Here is a 9034-nt window from a genome sequence, read left to right on the forward strand (position 1 = left end):
AACACTTCCTGGTACGCCGTCTGGCCCGGGGGCAGTTTTCTTTGAGCGGAGTTTGAGAATAGCCATCCTGAGTTCCACCTCTGTCACTGGTGGTATTTCTGTCACCACTTCTGGTAGACTTGTAATAGGCGGCATCAATGGTGGAACAAACTCGTCCCTCTGTGGGAATAGAGCTCCTACGACTCGCTCCAAGAGGTCCGGCTTGAGACTACTTGTTAGTGGGGGGGTCCAAGGTCGAAGTTTTTGCCGCACAGTCCGATACGGTCTTCCCCAGGGATCTCTATTTAGTGTCTCGAGCCACTCCTCCCACGCCGCCTCCTTGGCTTGTGCAATAGCCGTCTGCAAGACTGTACGAGCAGCCCTATAATTATCGTACAGGATATTCTCATCGGCCTCGATTCGAGTACGCCTTCTTCTGTATCTGGTATACTGACGGCGCGCAGCCACGCAAGCGTTCCGCAGTTGTCGGAGTTCTGGTCGCCACCAGTATACCTGTTCCTTCGGTATGAAGGGTTTCGCTCTTGGCATTGCCGCGTCACAAACGCGAGTAAGAGCTGCGCCAAGATTGTCGGCTTCGTGATCTACCTGTTCTGTCACTGGGCCGGCAGGGGCTCCCCACGATTCAACAATTGCTGCCTCCTTTGCAAGTTGCCGGTCTAGTTTCCTAGTCACCCATTTCGGACCGTCTCCTGCTCTAGGTTGGGTTTGTCTGTTCGGTGTGGCTGTGGGAGTGGAGAGGTCAAACCGGATATACCGGTGATCGGACAGCGACTCCACGTCTGTTTCTACCCTCCAGTTTAGAATAGAGCGAGCAAGGGCATTGGATGCGAATGTGATATCTACGATTGATTCACCCTGCTGCCTCACGCACGTACTTTCCGCACCGGTATTGATGACATTTAGTCCAAGAGATACTGCCCACTCTTCTAGAACGTCCCCCCGAACGTTTGTAATGGGAGAACCCCATGCTGCAGATTTAGCATTAAAATCCCCAGCGACGATGACAGGGGTGGGGTTCACCTGACCAACTAGAGCTCCAATTTCAGCAAGCATTGTTTCAAAATAAACCAAGGTTTTATTTGGCGAGGAGTATACGCCGATTATGACTACACCTCCTACTACGGCAAGCACGAAACCACGACCCTTCACAGTATTTTCAAAGGGCGGAGATCCCGCTACAGTGGGGGCTACAATGGCCACTGTTTCATCAAGGTCAGAGACCCAGTCATCTCGATTAGGAACGAAATACGGCTCCGAAACGATAGCCACCCCTATACGCCACTCTGCCATGGTTTGGACCATAAGATCTTGGGCCCTGGCGCAGTGGTTGATATTCGCCTGTAGACACGAAAGCGCCATATTATTGTTCGGTGTCCATTGATTCCTCTGTAGCTAGTTGCTGGGAAGATGGGGCGGCTACCGGGCCAGGTCCTGTCTTCTTTCCTTCCCTTGTGGCAGGACGTGCCTTGCCACTTTGACAACCTTTGGCACCAATACGGTGCCCTGCCGGTTTACTAGTAGCCGTGCATATAACACACTTCGCTTCAGCGGTGCATTCTCGGGCTTTGTGGCCTGCAATACCGCAGTTATAGCACAGGGAGCTGCGATCTACACCTCTATCGCACTTTGCCCCAACGTGGCCTGTTTCCAGGCACTTATAGCAGCGCAACGGCTTTGTTTCTAGCAATACCACTCGCGCAGAGACCCAACCCACTCTGAGCCGGCCGGATTCTAAAATTTTCTTAGCGGCTGCAACTGGGCAGCTGAGCCATAGTGATCCTGAACCGGTTCGCCCTTGTGAGATTGTACCAGATTTTATGGCATCCACTAGACAGCCCCCTTCCAGTGCAACAGATGCCACGACTTCCTCGGCAGTAGCGGAGTCATCAAGTCCTGTGACTCGAAGCTCGGCACATTTCATAGGCCGTCGAACTTGCACTTCAGCACCAATAACTCCGCGGAGTTTTTCGGCGAGCTCGTCCGCTGCTGCCTCGGCGTTCTCGGTTTCCGGAGGCAGCTCTAGCATTCGCGCACCAGTGACTGCTGTTCGAAATCGTAAGGCAGTGATTCCCAGCTCCTCTAGTTTAATGTTTTTCCTCGCCTCCGCCAGGACAGTTTCGTATTTGGTCCCTTTTTCAATTGCCTCCGGTCTTAGCGTTAGTGTAATGGCAGCCGTACGCGGAGGATTAAGTTTCCTTTTTCTCTTCGGTTGAAGACTCGACTTTGGAGCGCTGACCTCTTTGGACTCATTCGTTGTTTTATTTGCTTTCTTTTTCTTTGCATTTCTGCCTTGTGAATTTTTCCAATTTTCGCGCGCAGGCTTAGGCGCGGTAGTCGTTGGTGGCTCCTTAGGGGTTTGTCTGGCTGCGGCCGCCTCCTTGGCAGCTAGACTGGCTTTTTTGGGCTTTGCTTTTGCTTTAGCCTTTTGTTTTCCGTCGTCGGGAATGGGAGAGGCAGGTATCACCGTTTCCGTTACTGATAGGGATTGGGAAGTCGTAGTGCTGGGGCCTTGATCCTCCGATGGTGTCCTATCGGCTGCTAATGCAGGTCGGAGCCTGGGCTCCGGTAGCAGACGGCATTCAATGCCGTCCATGCGTGCATTAAGCATTTTGCTGAGCTGATCGTGAGTGGATCTCGAGACCTCTTCTACGAGCCGGCGAATGTCTGGCTCAGCTAATGCAGCAGGTTGGCTTCGAATTTCTTGCACCTGCCTACGAACCTCCGCTAGCTGGCAAGTAAGCCGCGCGTTGGCTGCTTCTAGGCGAGCAACCTCCTCTGTCGCAGTTCGCGTTCTCAGCTCCTCGAAGGCACCCCTAATAGTCGTGATTGAGTCCTTTAGAATTTTTTGGTGCGTGCCTTTTAGATGGCCCGATGTGTCAATCACATGCTTCACAGCATTTAGGGCATCCTGGACCTTCGACTCAATGGCAGTCCCTGTAAGGTCCTCCTGGTAATGGCCAGGCGAACCTGTGGTTTGCGGCCGGCCCCTACCCCTGCCCCGTTTGGGTGTCACCTTCATATATTTGCTGCGCAATGGTGTGCCTTCCTGGCTGCAAGCCCCAAGATCGCTCTCGGAGCCAGAGGTACCGCCATCTTTGCCCTGCTTGCACCAGTGCTTTCCGGTGGGGATACCATCCTTCATAAACACACCCGCCACCTCTTTAATTGTCTCCCCATCGCTTAGGTGACCTGAAGTTCTCTTATTTGTGTCACCCTCTACCGGGATCCTCTTATCTTCCACGGCCTGGTCCCCATTACTATGTTTGCCGCTTCTAGTCGGCTCAGAGGGCCCAACCGTCATGCTCCTCGCATCAAGCTCGACCTCCGCCTCCTTTGCACCGACGCGGGCATCCGTCTCTTTCTCACTGGGGGCTCCAGCCTCCGACCCCCTCCTAGTACTCTTCGGAGTAGGTGCCCGGGCTACAAGCTCGCGATCGCAGCGGGTTAAAAGCACCCGTAAATCTGGGAGCGATCTCCTCCATTTAGCCAAAGCCTCTGCTTTCGCCGAGGGTTCGGCTGCAACTTCCGTGCACGAAATCACCGCCTTTGCACTACGCACATCCGACACTCCACTCTGTGAGAAGGCTGCTGCCATTGACGACCCGGCCGTGGATTCCGTGAGTTGTGGGGTGGGCTTGGGTTCCTCACGCTTCAGCTTCGGGGATTCAGTTTTGTCCCGGGCCACCCTTGCGTAGTGGCCTCGCCCTCTCTTATTTGGTCCAGAGCTAGGCCTCGCTCCGGGGTCGGAAGCGTCATCACTGGATACTTCCGACCCCTTTACCTCGCTCAGCAGCCGCTTCCGTACATTTCCGGGTCGGTTTGAGGCGGGGGTAGGCAGCGACCAGTCGGAATCAGCTGTCTCGGTATCGGCATCCGTCGCCATCGTCAGAGGCGAATAGTAATCCTCTTCACTAGGAAGGTCGCGCGTGTCTACTTTCGCAGGGGAAAAGAACTCCTCCCTACCTGGGGAGAGCGTATCCGGCGCACCACGAGCCCTCCTCCCACAAAACACCCTCGTGAGAATTGGTGTGGGTGACCGCACGAACTCCTGCGGTGCCACGGGTGCCTCCTTCTCTCCGTCCTCGATATCAGGGACGGTGTGGCGTATAAAACGCCCCCATTGGTCCCGAATTGGGCGAAACTCCATAATTGGGGGGTTTGAAGAGGGTGCCGCCTTCGCACCTTCCTCGTCCCCTCCTCCGCGTAATCTAAGTACTAATCCGCCTGCATCGTTGTCCAGTAAGCATTTGCCATGGTCGTCGTATGTATCTGTCCTTGAGCGGTGTGCCCCCCCAGAATACGGTGGGCGGCATGTCACCACAGCGCGGGCACTTGCCCGTTCTGTGGTGACACAGAGGATTGGAACCTCCTGGGGTAGTTTTTCCCATTTCTGGCCACTCATGATTTGCTATTTTTTTTTAGGGGGTATGCCCCCCCTTCTGACGTTCGTGACTGGGCTCCCCCCAGCCACGCATCCCATCGGCACGCCAGTCACACCTTGGGATTGGGGATTTTTTATAGTGGTTAACTCCACGTGACCTTCCTCTCAGTGAGGCAGGTCCCCGGTCCGCTCAATGTGGGTTACGGGTTGCCCGACGGTGGCCGAAGCCACAACGCCGCACCGGGCGGTCTGCGCCAACCCACGGCAGCTCGTTTCCGAGCACCGACTCCGTCCCAGTGGGACCTGGCGTCTCACACTGTGCCCTCTGCTGGTTTCAGAGGGACACGCGGAGCCGCACATCGGGACCCCTCTCCTCAGGCCTGTCCGGTTTGGGAGGCCCTGTCCGGCATAGCCCTGAGGATCATTGGAGCACACAAACACGGCATTAAAGCCAGCGCAGGAGAAAACTCGACTGCCATTGCCGACTGTGACTGGTAGTTTGCAGAGGGAGAATAGCAATCGCGCAACTGAGCGGCTATCCTCCCCCTCCCAGGGTGCACCACAAGGAGGTCTACCAGCCCTGCACCCCAAGTAACAGTACAACCCTAGCGCATTCTTACGATGACGCGTTGGCACGTGACTCGCACGGCGAGCAAGGCAGTCTCGACTCTTTGTTCGCGTAATTATGGTACATTTCTTCTCGTCCTGAGCAGCAGGTATTATTATTAAGATTTTGTAGGCTATTATAGCGTAGGTATTTTCGCTTTTGTATGGGAATGATGTATCTGTTACGTAGTAACTATTTATTAATCTGTGGTTGGGCCGCGTCGTCCGGCTGCGGTCGTGGCCCAAAATGGTCTCGCCGGAAGATCAGCGCTGACTTTCGGATCAGCATTATGCTGAGGCGAGACCATTTTCGTGGTAAACTTTAACTCCTACCTATTTTATAAATTCCTATAGTTTTAGTTATACTTCTGTATGTAATTTTAGTTCTGATTTAAACTTTCACGATTTTTACTCATTATTATTTACAACGACGGGACTTAATCGCGTAAAATAAGTATTAAACCCACCTCCGACGTTTCGAGGACGGCGTTGTCCCCGTGGTCTCGGAGAAGACTGGCTAAAGTTGACATCAACATCTTCTAGGCGCGCGAGTTTTTCGAACTACCCGCACTTGGTCTTGTTTATTAACTTGAACGTTTTGCGCACTAGGGATGTTACCGGGTCGACACACAACACTCACAATATTCGATTTTTCAACTTTCGATATTTGGTTTCGCTTACACTTACTAATGACTGGGTTCCATGTGGATGAGATCCTAAAACCTTCGTCTCGATTGAAATTTCTATGTTTCTTGATTTCAATGGCTTCACGGATTTTTCTACTATAAAACCCACGATCTGTAGAAAGTATTCTAGGGTTGTGAAGCTCAATCCAGTGGTTTGGCCCTGACTCTAGTAAATGCTCAGCAACAGCAGACTTGTTCACCTGACGGTTCTTGACAGCTGCGATATGTTCCTTAACTCGCTCCGCAATGGTACGTTTCGTTTCCCCGATGTAGGAACTACCACAACTGCAATCGATCTTATAAACGCCAGGTGACTGGAACGGGATAACGTCCTTCGGTGAAGAACCGTCAGGTGAACAAGTCTGCTGTTGCTGAGCATTTACTAGAGTCAGGGCCAAACCACTGGATTGAGCTTCACAACCCTAGAATACTTTCTACAGATCGTGGGTTTTATAGTAGAAAAATCCGTGAAGCCATTGAAATCAAGAAACATAGAAATTTCAATCGAGACGAAGGTTTTAGGATCTCATCCACATGGAACCCAGTCATTAGTAAGTGTAAGCGAAACCAAATATCGAAAGTTGAAAAATCGAATATTGTGAGTGTTGTGTGTCGACCCGGTAACATCCCTAGTGCGCAAAACGTTCAAGTTAATAAACAAGACCAAGTGCGGGTAGTTCGAAAAACTCGCGCGCCTAGAAGATGTTGATGTCAACTTTAGCCAGTCTTCTCCGAGACCACGGGGACAACGCCGTCCTCGAAACGTCGGAGGTGGGTTTAATACTTATTTTACGCGATTAAGTCCCGTCGTTGTAAATAGTAATTTTAGTTTTAAGTTTATCACGAATAAAATATTTGATTCTGATTCTGATTCTGAATTTTAGAAGCAAAACTGTTAATTCCTTTAGAGGAGTTTAACGTCTGGATATCGTTCTACCGATTAAACTGAAATTGGTTATTGCCGTGTTTAAGTGTAGATTTTGTATGGACAGATACATCGGGCGAATTACGGCTCCAACGTAGCGTGAGCAACGAGGAACCTTCGGAAATACACACGCTGTTGCTCGCCGCTCTCACGCAAGGTATATTATTATGTTTACACTAGCGACCCGCCCCGGCTTCGCACGGGTTACACAAAACTTTAACAAAATATACACCTTCCTCAAGAATCAGTATTGATAGGTGAAAACCGCATGAAAATCCGTTTAGTAGTTTTTGAGTCACACAGATAGACGCGGCGGGGGACTTTTTAATTTTTTATTCATGATAAAGTAAAATACATTTTGTAAATTACATAAAAACTCGCCAAACTGTGAAGTTTGATGGCGAGAGGTACGCTCTTTTTAGGGTTCCGTACCCAAAGGGTAAAAACGGGACCCTATTACTAAAACTCCGCTGTCCGTCTGTCAGTCACCAGGCTGTATCTCATGAACTGTGATAGTTAGACAGTTGAAATTTTCACAGATGATGTATTTCTGTTGCCGCTATAACAACAAATACTGAAAACAGAATAATGTAAATATTTAAATGGGGTTTTTATACAACAAACGTGATTTTTTTGCTGTTTTTTTTTTTCGTAATGGTACGGAACCCTTTGTGCGCGAGTCCGACTCGCACTTGGCCGGTTTTTTTATGGTAATAACTGAACCTATTTGGGTCATACACATTTTATAGTATGGTTACCTCGTTTGCGTCTTTTCTGTAGAAATCGCAAGGTTAAGGGAATCTAAAGCTAATTTTTATGCCGCACCCGGCGGGATACATTTTTCTAGTTTTTGAGACTCAAGAAAAAAAAAATGTTTTATTAAGGTGTAGGGATTGTTCCGGAAGGTCCGTAATGAGATACTCCTTATGAATCTTAAAACATATTTGTCACTAAGGTCACAATGAAATCGCTTGTAACGAGTTTTTGTAAATATTTCAAGAACTGAAAAAATGAAAATTTATCGTAAATTAGATTTTTTGGTCGCTGAAAATACTCTAGATTTTGATACTAAAATGTAATTATTTTACAGCAAACCAGCTAACCGAGTCCTTAACTCGAGCGCTGAACGTGAACGAAGCAGCCGCCGTGGCGGCGCGTGCGCGCTCTCGCGGGCGCTGTGACCGCTGCACGCCCGCGCGGCACCCGCTACAGAGGAGCTCCACGTTGAGGGCTAATAGTAGAGAAGCTGGCGGTGAGACATTAGTACATTTTACAACTAGTGTAAAAATACATTTCACACGTTTTGTAAACGACGTTTTTTAATACAATTGCGAAAAAATAATAAATTAATATATCATTAGTAGAATCATACCACCAAACCAAACCAAAACCAAAAGTACCTATACAGCCCTTGATACTTGAGCTGCCGCAGCCCGCGATACCTTCATACTCGTGCGCGCCCCGGCCGCGGCCGCCGCGGGCCCGGCGCGGGTTGCTAAACGACACCGAGGAGTAACGAGTGAGGCCCCAGTACCTGCTCAAGCTAAATTACATAAAAACTGCGTTTCGAAAGTATAGTTTGGAACTAAAAAGTAAAAAGCACTAGTTCGAGAAATTGAGCTTCTCGCACGCTACGCAGCCACAAAAAGTACCACTTTTTGAGCAACTGTATTAAAAACTTACTTTGCCTTTCACCGTGTATTTTTCTATGTAAATATCATTTAACCACCTCCCACCGGTCCCACCTGATGTACCGAAATATTTTTTTCACGTCTCATGCTCGTAAAGTTCGACTTTAAGTCGTGCGTAGACGACATAAAGTTGCTTATTATGTTCTAGAGCAGTGCAGTAAAATCATCTATTACGACCCTTATTGACTTAGCAATCGCAGTCCTGCATCTGCCATACGAACTGGCAGCTCTGCCGGCGCCCCCCGCGCCCCCGACACGACCGAGTACAATTTACCGTAGAGTATTTTTATCCTCGACTATATTGGTCCTCGCTGCGCTCGGACCGATAAATTGCCTCCGATAGGAGTGGATCGCTTTATGCCCTTGTTCAATCTACTATTTTATAATTGCGAAATGGTAAAATTTCAGAACCTGCCGACGATTTCATTTGAGGAATGGAATATTAAAAAAATAGTTATTTTCAATACAAATGCGAAAAAGAGGAAATTCGAGACGAGTGGCGATAAATTAAAACACGAGCGCAGGGAGTGTTTTAAATCGACGCGAGTTGCGAATTACCTATTCGCACGTGTATCGAACAACGTTTTACAGTACATATGGCCCTTTAAACTTTAGACATATGCACAAAAAGTGCACTTTACGCACTAGTGCGAGAAAGTAACACCATATTACTGTAAAAAAAATTGTAGTAAAATAACTATTTATACTTTCTGGTGAAACCTTTTAATTTTTCAACTTCTAAACT

This window comes from Cydia strobilella, chromosome 23, assembly GCF_947568885.1.
Source record: "Cydia strobilella chromosome 23, ilCydStro3.1, whole genome shotgun sequence".
Taxonomy (NCBI): domain Eukaryota; kingdom Metazoa; phylum Arthropoda; class Insecta; order Lepidoptera; family Tortricidae; genus Cydia; species Cydia strobilella.